The sequence below is a fragment of the Gymnoscopelus microlampas genome (genome assembly GCF_963454915.1).
Source record: "Gymnoscopelus microlampas genome assembly, chromosome: 2".
In the NCBI taxonomy this organism is placed as follows: Eukaryota; Metazoa; Chordata; class Actinopteri; order Myctophiformes; family Myctophidae; genus Gymnoscopelus; species Gymnoscopelus microlampas.
Window position 1 is genome coordinate 11278526 of NC_139939.1, and position 13110 is coordinate 11291635.

At 41.1% G+C, this 13110-nt stretch overlaps 1 pseudogene across 1 annotated transcript; it reads right to left on the reverse strand.

Moving 5' to 3' along the window:
* Positions 1-1241: 1241 nt before the first annotated feature.
* Positions 1242-11684, reverse strand: LOC311053935 (annotated as a pseudogene). Its single transcript, XR_014602949.1, has 3 exons — positions 11449-11684; positions 9520-11166; positions 1242-3040 (listed from the first exon to the last, which is right to left on the reverse strand). The product of XR_014602949.1 is annotated as an uncharacterized misc_RNA (transcript).
* Positions 11685-13110: the final 1426 nt, after the last annotated feature.

Sequence of the window (13110 nt, forward strand, 5' to 3'; positions counted from 1 at the left end):
CTGCATCATAAGTAGGCCTAATCAACAAACTACACCATAAAAACTGGTCAAACATTGCCCAATTTGTCAAATAATTTAAGAAAGAGGTACACATTGTGAAAATAGCAGATCTACAAGCTCACAACGCCTTGCGTTGCGAGCTTGTAGATCTGCTATTTTCACGATTATCTTTGGAACCTAGTCAAACTAAATGTAATGCCTGAACTCCTACATTCCAAGTGCTTGTCAGGGTGGGGGGTCCCCAGTTCAAATATGAATTATTTTTTTCAGGTGAAAGTGTTTTGTTTGTTTGTCTCCATGTATGATATTATCCATGCTGACAAAACAATCAACACCATTTGTTTGAGCATAAGGATTAAGTTGAGGCTTGGGCGCAGCACAATGACAATAGAGTAAGGTACATGCAGTAACTTGTGTGGCTGTGTGTTAAACAATACCGGGTATTGTTAAACAGGACTTTTACCCAATGCTTTTGAACTATTAAGTTCCAAGCCTTCAGTGTCAGTGGTTAGTTTGGATATTAGGTTATATGATGTGTCCACCATGGATTAAAGCAAAATGCAATCTCACAACTGAAAACCTTTGTTAGGCCAAGTCCTTATGCCTACGTGAAACAAATCATGCATTTTTCTAAAAAACTTGAAACATTTTAACAACACAAATCTTGTATAGGGGTCCCAGGCACACAATCTTTTCAGATGGGGGTCTGTGTCACCAATAGACACGGGTGGAAGAAATACTCAGTAAAAAGTAGCAATAGCACAATATAAGAATACTATCCTCTCTGTCGGGTGGAAACCTCATATGAACAATACTGTTACTTTTCAGGATTCAAATTCAAAAATAGCAAAAGTAGCCGATCTACAAGCTCACACCGAGTTAAGAGCTTGTAGATCTGCTACTTTTGATGCTTTGTGTGATGCTGTAGTATGATCAAGTAGGGCGTTAATTTATGAAAAAACACAAAAAGTTAAAATAGCCAAAATTAGCCAAACTACAAGCTTCGCCACACGTTGTCTGCTAGATCAGCTATTTTCGAACAGCCAAAGTGTATGTTTCGTAATAATAATCTAAATCTAAATCTACAAAGTAACTTGTAACTAAAATTTTCAAATAATTGTAGTTGAGTAAAAAGTACAATATTTGCCTCTGAAATGTAGCAGAGTAGAAATATATAAGTATTGAGAAAAATAAATAATCAAATGAAGTAAAAGTATCTCAAAAACGCACTTTAGTATATGTACTTAGTTACTTTTTACCACTGCCAATAGACTACATCTGTTAGGAACAACAGTTAAATGGCTTCATTTGAAATGACAGTTAATGAGAAATAAACATGCAAATTAGTCCTTCCATATCATTTTCATGTAAAACTGAGGATTAAATTAGTCTAATCAGTGTGAATGACAGGAGAGATGATTAGAGGAGCAGAGTTTTTACCACTATCATTGTCACATGGACTGAAGAATGGATAGATTTTCTCAGTGAAGGTGCAGCCAGTGAAAGAGTAGAGATGAACTCTGGTCTCCACATCAAAAAAGGAGACCAGACCCTCCTCATAATCCACAAACACTCCCACTTTCTGGACCTTCTTTCTTACAGGGAGGGGGACAGAAGGGCCAGCATTAGCCCAAAACTCATTTCCATTCTCCAACCCTATAGTCCAGTAACCATCGTCAGGGGTCACTGTGATTTACACTTTCCTGTTGATGGACTCTCTGGCCACTCCTAAATCCCACTCAGTCTTCCCCTTAACCTGAACCTCATAGTAAAACCTTCCTGAGGAGAATCCTTGTTTTCCCAAGACACAGGAAGAATCAGAGAATCTCTCTTTGTTATCTGGGAGTTTCTTCTTTAAAACTCCATCATTCACTTGTTTTCCATCCTTAGACAGGATGAGATTGCAGTGTGCTGTATCAGGGTCCAGAGTTACATCCACTGCATATTGCTGGATCCTCCTCAGCTCAGCATCACACAGCTTCTCCATCTCTTGACTGAGTGTCTTCTCCAGCTGAGCCACAGCTGTCCTCACTGTCCCCACATGTGGAGACTGATGGACATTGACCTTTGTCCAGTCCTTGGTGGGTGGAGGGGTGTTGATGGATGGGACGTTCTGGAGGAGGTGGAGGTGGTCTTCAGTGTGTGAGAACTGCTTCAGCTCAGAGCTTCTCTTCTTTAACTCAGTGATTTCCTGTTCCAGCTCTATAATGAAGCCTTCAGCCTGTTTCTCTGTTGTTTTCTGCTTCTCTTCAATCACATCAATGACCTCAGCCTGGCTTCTCTCAATACAGCGGATCAGAGCAGTAAAGACCTGCACACTGTCTGCTGTCTCTCTGTCTGCATCTTTCTTGCTGAGCTGTACTGCGTGTTTGACCTCCTGAATCTTCACTTGTCTCTCTTGGATCATCTGCTGAACTTCAGCCTCTGTCTTTCCCAGCTCAGCCTTCTTGTCTTCATATGCCTCTTCCAGAGACACAATTGGATGTAACTTGTGGTCTGACTCGTTGCAGAAATGACAAACACACATTTGATCAGTCTTACAGAACATATCCAGAGGTCTTTCATGTTTCTTACACAGAATGTCTTCCAGGTTCTTTACAGGGTCGATTAGTTTGTGTCGTTTTAACGGTGTGGCTCTGTGCTGAGACTCCAGGTGAGTCTCACAGTAGGAGGTTAGACACACCAGGCAGGACTTCACGACCTTGAGCTTGGTCTCAGCACAGACGTCACAGGAGACTTCATCTGGTTCAGCAGGTTCCTGGTTTACGTTGGAATTATTTTTCAGTTGCTTTGACTTCCTGTACTGATCAGCCATATGAGAGACGACCTTATTAACAGAGAACTTTGGTCTCTTATCGAAGGTTTCGTTGCATAGTGGACATTGACACACATCATTAGTGTCCCAGTAATGTGTGATACAGGTTTTGCAGTAGGTGTGTCCACATGGAGTGGTGATTGGATCAGTGAACACCTCCAGACAGATAGAACACAGGAACTGCTCTTCAGACAGGAGACTGCTGGCACATGCCATTACTATACACTGAAAATAAACATGGGGAAAAACATGTCATTCTTGAATGCTACTACTCACAGATTAATAGTTATGAATCTCATCTGGATCATCACATTAGAATAGACCTCAATAATGTTGGCACACACAACGAAATTAAGGGGAGATCAAAGGGGAGATCATGTCTGGATACAGTTTAATATGCCTCTGTTCTCTGTTACAGAATAATACTGTACATCCATATCTCATGTACTCACCTGTCTTTACGTTCTCAATGTTTCAGCAAATATCCTGTTGAACTGAGTTTTTTTTAGTAGAGAGCGCGTGTGTGTTAGCCTGGTAAACCCCTCCCTCCGGAAATCTCATTTGTATTTGATTTAGAAATACAAATGAGATTTCCGGAGGGAGGGGGGTTTACCAGGCTACGTGTGTGTGTGTGTGTGTGTGTGTGTGTGTGTGTGTGTGTGTGTGTGTGTGTGTGTGTGTGTGTGTGTGTGTGTGTGTGTGTGTGTGTGTGTGTGTGTGTGTGTGTGTGTGTGTGTGTGTGTGTGTGTGTGTGTGTGTGTGTGTGTGCTGCCACCAAACTACATGAACACTTGAAGTTTCACTTCAGATTGCGTCACTGACTGAGAGGCCGCTCTGTTGCTGCTGTTAAGCCTTCACAACCTCCACTCTTCTCTGTACTTCATCTGTCTTTCCCTTCAGGGGCGTGTTTACAGCCCACCAACACATTTATGATTCATGTCTGTGTCTTCCTGTCAGAGGCAGCGGACACTCCATGACTGTACTGAATACAGCATGCAGTGGTGGAAAGTAACTAAGTGCATTTACTCAAGTACTGTACTTAAGTAAAATTTTGAGGATTTTTTTACTTTCCTGGAGTATTTCCAATTTTCAATACTTTTACTTCTTCTCCATTACATCTCAAAGGCAAATACTGTACTTTTACTACACTACAATTATTTGAAAACTTTAGTTACTAATTACTTTGTAGATACAAGATACATTATTACATTATAAAACATACATGAACCACTTTAACCCTGTTTTATACATTAGCTATTTGAAAATAGCCGATCTACAAGCTCACAACGCGTCGCGATGCAACGCGTTGTGAGCTTGTAGATCTGCTATTTTCAAACATTTTTTGTACTTTTACTTTTGGTACTTTAAGTACATTTTGATGCCAATACTTGTGTACTTTTACTCAAGTAACATTTTGAACACAGGCCTTTTACTTTTAACAGAGTATCTGTCCTGTGATTGGCTGTTTTCACCCCCCACACACAAACACAGGGGTGGAGTTAAAATGCCTTACTTTTCTGCCATTATAAACAACCAAACCCATGCCTATATCCATCCAACAGGTGAGCACAAACTGCATCCAGAGAGCGAGAGAAGGAACACAGTGGAACTCCACCAGGAGGCAGGAGAGAGCGGTTACTGGGAGGAGGTGAAGGGGAGCGGGTGCAAATACTACCGCAATGTGGTCACCAACGGATACTTGGGTGAGGGGGCTTTCTGTTTAATGAGGGGGGCCTTCATCAGTCACGCAGTTCATCAATTCAAAACCACAGTCTTAAGCCTAAGACTTAAGCCTTTGTTTTCTTCATATTGGTGTCGCTCGTCAAACACAAGTCATGTAGCACATAGGGATGAGTTTACACCAACGGCCTGGGAGATGACATAAGGGATTTGATTTTGAACCCACAGCCGTCTCTGTTCATGGGTTTCCGAGGCTACTGTTCACCTGCCTCTAGACCAGTGGTTCACAAACTTTGTCGAGGACACATTGATATGCATTTGGCCATGGACCCCCATCTGAAAATATTCTGTGCAAGGGACCCCCATACAAGAATTTCAAACTGGTTCAAGATCTCTTTTTAAAGCACATATACATCGGCTATTTTCAAATAGCCAATGTACAGGGTTAAAGTGGTTAAAACTTAGCAAGGGATCCCCGGACCCCACTGTTCTAGAGACTACCACCTTAACAAAAGAACCAGGAAGGACTTTGGAGGAAAAAAAGTGTTGTTTATTTTAACACTGTGATGTAAAAATTACGTTGAAGCCTAGGGAAAAAAGAACAGGCTTCTTTATTATTTTTTTGGGGCGGTGTAGCCGCCCCCTATAAGTGAGTTTTGGACACCGACCAAAAGATTTGTATACCCCCTAACCCTTCCATTGTTAATGCAAATCGATACTTTTGCCAATCACATTACAGCTAGTGTCATCACCACTAACTGTAATGTGATTGGCTGACTTTGCAAATTCAGGACTGTGATTGGCTAGCGAAACACATGACACATGTGCAGCCCTATGAATAGCAGTATGGAAAAGTCATTTATCCTTTTTAAAGTGAGTCATGTTGTGATGACCACACACCGCCCACTTCACACTGGGTGTGATTTTTTTATGTACAATTGGAAATTCCGTCAAAACAAAGAAAGTCTCTTCAATGCATTGTCTTATTATAGAAGAAATGTATTACTTCTCCAGTTCTCCTACACAGTGTAAATGTATCCTAGTGTACAAATGAAACCAAAGTTTGAGCCTCATGCAATACTTCTTGCAACCAGTAGGTGTCCTCCCGACACCAACAATAAATGTAAGAGTAAGGCGACCACCTCCAATCACTGATAAAAACAAACTCACAAGGGTTCCCAAACTTTTCAGGCCGTGACCCCCCAAAATGATCATATTTGAACTGGGGACACCCCACCCTGACAATTGTAGGAGTTAAGGTATTACATTTAGTTTGACTCTGTTCCACAGATACATAGTGTGAAAATAGCCAACCTACAAGCTCAAAGCACCTAGCAATGCTGTGTGTGAGCTTGTAGATCAGCCATTTAAAAAAATGTTGCCTCTTTCTTAGGTAATATTTGACAATTGGACCAATGCTTGACCATTTTTATAACATAGTTTGTTGGTTACTTTTGACGTAGTAATGGTCTTATTATTTTATTTAGAATTTATTTTTTTCATTGTATGTTGGTTTGTTTACTGTTGAGTGAGAAGACAATGTTGCACATTAAGCTAATCATCTGGGGACCCCCCCAAAAAAGGTATTTGTGGACCCCCAGTTTGGGAACCACTGCTCTACCATACAGATTGCTTAAAATGTTTAATTCATTCACCAAAAAAATGATGTATTGATCATTAACACTGTGTGTCTCATTGCAGGGTTTGACCCCAATGGAGAGTACGCGTACACCAAGGTCAGTCCGTACGGGGCAGAGGAGTGGGTCCTACTGGTGGATGAGAGGGACCAGAGCTCTGAGAGAGCTGTGCTCATCAAGAACAAACATTCCGGAAGGTTCCTGGCCGTCCAAAATGGCAGTTTTATTGGACTGACGTCGTACACTGCAGACTGTAAATGGTATCTTAGATAAACAACAACCACCTCCCCCAATGTCTTCTACTTAAAAAGCTAAAAAGAAAAATCAGTTTTGTTTGTTGTCCCCCTCTCCTGACGGAGAGAGGTCATTTCAACGATGTCTGAACTACAATAAAGATTGCGACACACCTGTTGCTTCAATTAACTTTATGACACCAGGGTCTACATTTCTCAATGCAGGAAGGCCACCTCCAACCACTGCACATGTACTGTATTAACATACTATACCATACAGATTGGTTAAAATTATATTCATTACAATGAGTCCCGGGTGGTAGTTTTAGTTGAGCTGGTGGCTTTTGTGGAAAGTTAATCTTCTGGGTGTGTTAAGAGACAAACTGATGGATAATATCTACACCTGATAAGGGTGACTGGTAGACACAGTACCAGGATGGTTTCTATGACAAAACAAAGGAAAAAAAACGAAACAACTACAAAATAAAAGGTAAAAAGCTAAATGGCTCAGAATCTTTTCCTCTTGAGGATCTCTGGTTTCCAGTTGACTGGATGGCTCTCTTCCGTATGTACAGAGAGAAAGATGGGGTGAGCTCATGCTTGTGTGGGTATACTGCAATACACAACATCAATACACTCACACAGGAGGCTACACCAAGCTAGTCAACCAAGCTCAGTGGCCTTGTGGTTAGAATGGCCACCCTGATACTGGGAGGTTGGGGATTCAATCCTCATACCAGAGACTATAAAGGTGGTACCCACTCCCTGTTAGGCATTCAGCATCAAGATTTGGATTGGGGGCAAGTTCCTGCAACATACTACATTCCCAAGGCTACTTATTTACGCTCTTGAGAGTGTAAAATTAAACCAAATGGACCCTTACGGGTCCATTTGGTTTCATTTTACACTCTCAAGAGTTAAATTATTATTAAACATCTGAATTACTTAATTAAAGAATTGTTATTTTGATCAACGTTTGCCTGTTGTCTCTCCTATGGTACCAACTTCAATACAGCATGGAATCTTATCCAACAATGACAGTTTTGGGTCTGCGAGGCTAAATCTCATCAAATGGTGGTCCGTGGCTCAAATGCCGAATAAATAATGGACCTTGATATGAAAAGGGTTGAAACCCACTGGTCTAGTGCATTGAAACGGGACTTCGGGGAAGTGTTTCTCCCGTGTTCTTGGCTGATACCGACAACAAGCCTCTCCGACCTACTTACTTACTGCTCTGTGAGTCAGGTCTGTCACCACTCTACCTCTGAATCAGGTGAAAGTGTTTTGTTTGTTTGTCTCCATGTATGATATTATCCACGCTGACAAAACAATCAACACCATTTGTTTGAGTATAAGGATTAAGTTGAGGCTTGGGCGCAGCACAATGACAATAGAGTAAGGTACATGCAGTAACTTGTGTGGCTGTGTGTTAAACAATACCGGGTATTGTTAAACAGGAATTTTACCCACAATGCATTTGAACTATTGAGTTCCAAACCTTTGGTGTGCTCCAGTCAGTGGTTTGTTTGGATATTAGGTTATAAGATGTGTCCTAAAAGTAACCATGGATTAAAGCAAAATGAAACTCACAACTGAAAACCTTTGTTAGGCCAAGTCCTAATTGTGATTTGTTTAACAGCATGAAAGGACCCCCCACACTAGAATGTTTCATAAACAAATTAGCACAATATGTAGAATTATGATGTTTTAGGCATTATCCATTCTGAACTTGCTGTTCTACATACAGCCAAACTGATGCAGATTGAGGCTTTTAACCTTCCACAAAACCATTAGGGTTTCTGCACATTAGTTTGAGGTCAGCTATGACATCAGTACTATGACATCAGACATGTTCATATTTGGTCATATTTGTCCAGAGACACATGTAGACATGTAACTTCAACTTTATTTATATTATAAAATAATAAGAAAATCTTACTTAAAGTTAAAGTTAAGGATTCATATTAATTGTCCATATACATTTTGTATGAATAGTCAAGGGTTAGGGTAAGTGTCTATACTGTATACATGCACAGAATTCTATTTGTACATGTTTATTTTACAACACTTATTTTTACAAATTGGTGGCAAAAATGGTAATTTTTAATGTTGATTTAAGTGATATAAAATACAATTTACAAATCAACATTATGTAATAATGCAATAATTACATCTCTTTTAGACATTGTAAGGAAAAGGCTAACCAATGTGATTGACAGGATAGATGATCAGAGGAGCAGAGTTTTTACCATTATTATTAGGAAGAGGACCAAAGAATGAAGAATGAATAGGGTTTCTCAGTCAGTTGTACTATTGTACTAATAGACACTGGTGGAAGAAGTACTCTGTGAAAAGTAGCAATAGCACATTATAAGAATACTATACTATCGTCTCTGCCGGGTGGAAACCTCACATGTCCAACACTGTTACTTTTCATGATTCAAATGAAAAAAGAGCTAAGCTCAAATCGTGTCGCTTCACGCCGAGTTAAGAGCTTGTAGATCTGCTGCTTTTGATGCTTTTGTGTGACTCTGGAGTATGATCAAGTAGGGCGTTAAACACAAAAAGTTAAAATATGGAGATAAGCGGTTTCTGCCCGACAACAACGCTATAAGTAAAAGGCCTGTATTCAAATTTCAAATTCAAATTTCAAACACTTTGGCATCAAATACTTACAGTACCAAAGTAAAAGCACAAAAACGTGTAGAAATGTGTCAAACTTTATCGAAATTAGCCGATCTACAAGCTTCGCCACAGGTTGTCTGCTTGTAGATCAGCTATTTTCGAACAGCCAAAGTATAACATAGATCTTAAGTGGTTATTGTATGTTTCGTAATAATAATCTAAATCTACAAAGTAACTTTTAACTGAAGTTTTCGAATAATTGTAGTTGAGTAAAAAGTACAATATTTGCCTTTGAAATGTAGTAGAAATATATAAGTATTGAGAAAAATAAATACTCAAATGAAGCAAAAGTACCTCAAAAACGCACTTAAGTATATGTACTTAGTTATTTTTCACCACTGCCAATAGAATACATCTGTTAGGAATAACAGTTAAATGGCTTCATTTGAAATGACAGTTAATGAAAAATAAACATGCAAATTAGTCCTTCCATATCCTTTTCATGTAAAATGAGGATTAAATTAGTCTAATCAGTGTGAATGACAGGAGAGATGATCAGAGGAGCAGAGTTTTTACCACTATCATTGTCACATGGACTGAAGAATGGATAGATTTTCTCAGTGAAGGTGCAGCCAGTGAAAGAGTAGAGAAGAACTCTGGCCTCCACATCATAAAAGGAGACCAGACCCTCCTCATAATCCACAAACACTCCCACTTTCTGGACCTTCTCTCTTACAGGGAGGAGGACAGAAGGGCCAGCATTAGCCCAAAACTCATTTCCATTCTCCAACCCTATAGTCCAGTAACCATCGACAGGGGTCACTGTGATTTCCCCTTTCCTGTTGATGGACTCTCTGGCCACTCCTAAATCCCACTCAGTCTTCCCTTTAACCTGAACCTCATAGTAAAACCTTCCTGAGGAGAATCCTTGTTTTCCCAAGACACAGGAGCAATCAGAGAATCTCTCTTTGTTATCTGGGAGTTTCTTCTTTAAAACTCCATCATTCACTTGTTTTCCATCCTTAGACAGGATGAGATTGCAGTGTGCTGTATCAGGGTCCAGAGTTACATCCACTGCATATTGCTGGATCCTCCTCAGCTCAGCATCACACAGCTTCTCCATCTCTTGACTGAGTGTCTTCTCCAGCTGAGCCACAGCTGTCCTCACTGTCCCCACATGTGGAGACTGATGGACATTGACCTTTGTCCAGTCCTTGGCGGGGGGAGGGGTGTTGATGGATGGGACGTTCTGGAGGAGGTGGAGGTGGTCTTCAGTGTGTGAGAGCTGCTTCAGCTCAGAGCTTCTCTTCTTTAACTCAGTGATTTCCTGTTCCAGCTCTATAATGAAGCCTTCAGCCTGTTTCTCTGTAGTTTTCTGCTTCTCTTCAATCACATCAATGACCTCAGCCTGGCTTCTCTCAATACAGCGGATCAGAGCAGTGAAGACCTGCACACTGTCTGCTGTCTCTCTGTCTGCATCTTTCTTGCTGAGCTGTACTGAGTGTTTGACCTCCTGAATCTTCACTTGTCTCTCTTGGATCATCTGCTGAACTTCAGCCTCTGTCTTTCCCAGCTCAGCCTTCTTGTCTTCATATGCCTCTTTCATAGACACAATTTGATGTAACTTGTGGTCTGACTTGGTACAGAATTGACAAACACACATTTGATCAGTCTTACAGAACAGCTCCAGAGGTCTGTCATGTTTCTTACACAGGATGTCTTCCAGGTTCTTTACAGGATCGATTAGTTTGTGTCGTTTTAACGCTGTGGCTCTGTGGTGAGGCTCCAGGTGAGTCTCACAGTAGGAGATGAGACACACCAGGCAGGACTTCACAGCCTTGAGCTTGGTCTCAGTACAGACGTCACAGGAGACTTCATCTGGTTCAGCAGGTTCCTGGTTTACGTTGGAATTCTTTTTCAGCTGCTTTGACTTCCTGTACCGATCAGCCATCTCAGAGACGACTTTATCAACAGAGAACTTTGGTCTCTTATCGAAGGTTTCGTTGCACAGTGGACATTGACACACATCATTAGTGTCCCAGTAATGTGTGATACAGGTTTTGCAGTAGTTGTGTCCACATGGAGTGGTCATTTGATCAGTGAACACATCCAGACAGATAGAACACAGGAACTGCTCTTCAGACAGGAGACTGCTGGAACACGCCATTACTATACACTGAAAATAAACATGGGGGGAAAAGTGTAATTCTTGAATGCTACTACTCACAGCTTAATGAGTCATATATCATAATATTATGAATCTCATCTGGATCATCACATTAGAATAGACCTTAATAATGTCGGCACATACTGTATGGGAAGCAAGTCGTTTTACCAACTGAACGATTAGACTACAGGATTTCCAGGAAAACAAAATTAAGGGCAGATCATGTCCGAATACAGTTTAATATGCCTTTGTTCTGTTACAGAATAATAAATCCTTCTCTCATGTACTCACCTGTCTTTACGTTCTCAATGTTTCAGCAAATATCCTGTTGAACTGAGGGTTTTTTAGTAGAGAGCACATGTGCGTGTGCACTGCCACCAAACTGCATGAACACTTGCAAGTTTCACTTCAGATTGCGTCACTGACTGTCTGAGAGGCTGCTCTGTTGCTGCCGTTAACCCTTCACAACCTCCACTCTTCTCTGTACTTCATCCGTTTCTCCCTCTGTTATGGTGTAGTGCAGCGACTCCCAACCTGTGGGCCGGGTAGATCTGCTGATTTTGCAGTTTTTCCCTTCAGGGGCGTGTTTTCAGCCCACCACCACATTATCATGTCTGTCTTCCTGTGACTGTCAGAGGCAGCGGAAGCTATCTATGACTGTACAGAATACAGCATGTAGATGACAGAGCCGTATAAGAGAGTTATATATGACAATAGCGTTGACTCCCATTGTAAGAATGGAATGCGGAAGTGCTTTATCTCAATGAGATAGTTCCAATGTTTGGAACTATAGCCCATAGGAGCTCGCTTTGCGGTGAGATCAAATTGTGACATTACTCTCTCTGCTACACTCTGGTAGATGGATGGGGTTTAGTGTATCCGTCCTGTGATTGGCTGTTTTCACCCCCGCACACACACACAGGGGTGGAGTTAAAATGCCTTAATGTTCTGCCATTATAAACAACCAAACCCATGCCTCTATCTATCCATCCAACAGGTGAGCATAAACTGCATCCAGAGAGCGAGAGAAGGAACACAGTGGAACTCCACCAGGAGGCAGGAGAGAACGGCTACTGGGAGGAGGTGAAGGGGAGCGGGTGTAAATACTACCGCAATGTGGTCACCAACGGATACCTGGGTGAGTGAGGGTCTTTCTGTTTAATGAGGGGGGGGGGCCTTCCTCAGTCACGCAGTTCATCAATTCAAAACCACAGTCTTAAAGGGATAGTTCACCCAAAAGATGATTTATTTTCTATCAATTACACACCGCATGAAGCCTTGAATTCATGGATTTTTTTTTGTTTTTGTCGCATTCCTAAGCCAATAAATTGATGACCGGTGGAAAGATGCTAATGTATCCGGTAGGAGACTCAAAGTTGACATTTTGAGGCTCCTACCGGAGCCGCCGCCAGTCATCAAATTATTGGCTTAGGAATGGGACAAAAACAAAAATATCTCCATGAATTCAAGTCTACATGGGGTGTGTAATCATATTTTTAAAAAAAGTAATTTTGGGGGTGAACTATCCCTTTAAGCCTAATTTAGGCTTTGTTTCTTCATATTGGTGTTGCTCGTCATGTAGCATTATGAGGCACATAGGGATGAGTTTACACCAACGGCCTGGGACATGACATAAGGGATTTGAACCCACAGCAGTCTCTGTTCACATGTCTCTAGACCAGTGGCTCTCAGACTATCATGTCAAGGACACCCAAATTGATATTAATTTGGCCATGGACCCCCATACAAGAATTTCAAATTTGTTCAAGATCTCTTTTTAAAGCACATATACATTGGCTATTTTCAAATAGCCAATGTATAGGGTTAAAGGGGTTAAAACTTAGCAAGGGATCCACAGGAACGCCCAGGGATCGCCAGACCCCACTCTTCTAGAGACCACCTTAACAAAAGAACCAGGAAGGACTTTGGAGGAACAAAGTGTTGTCTATTTTA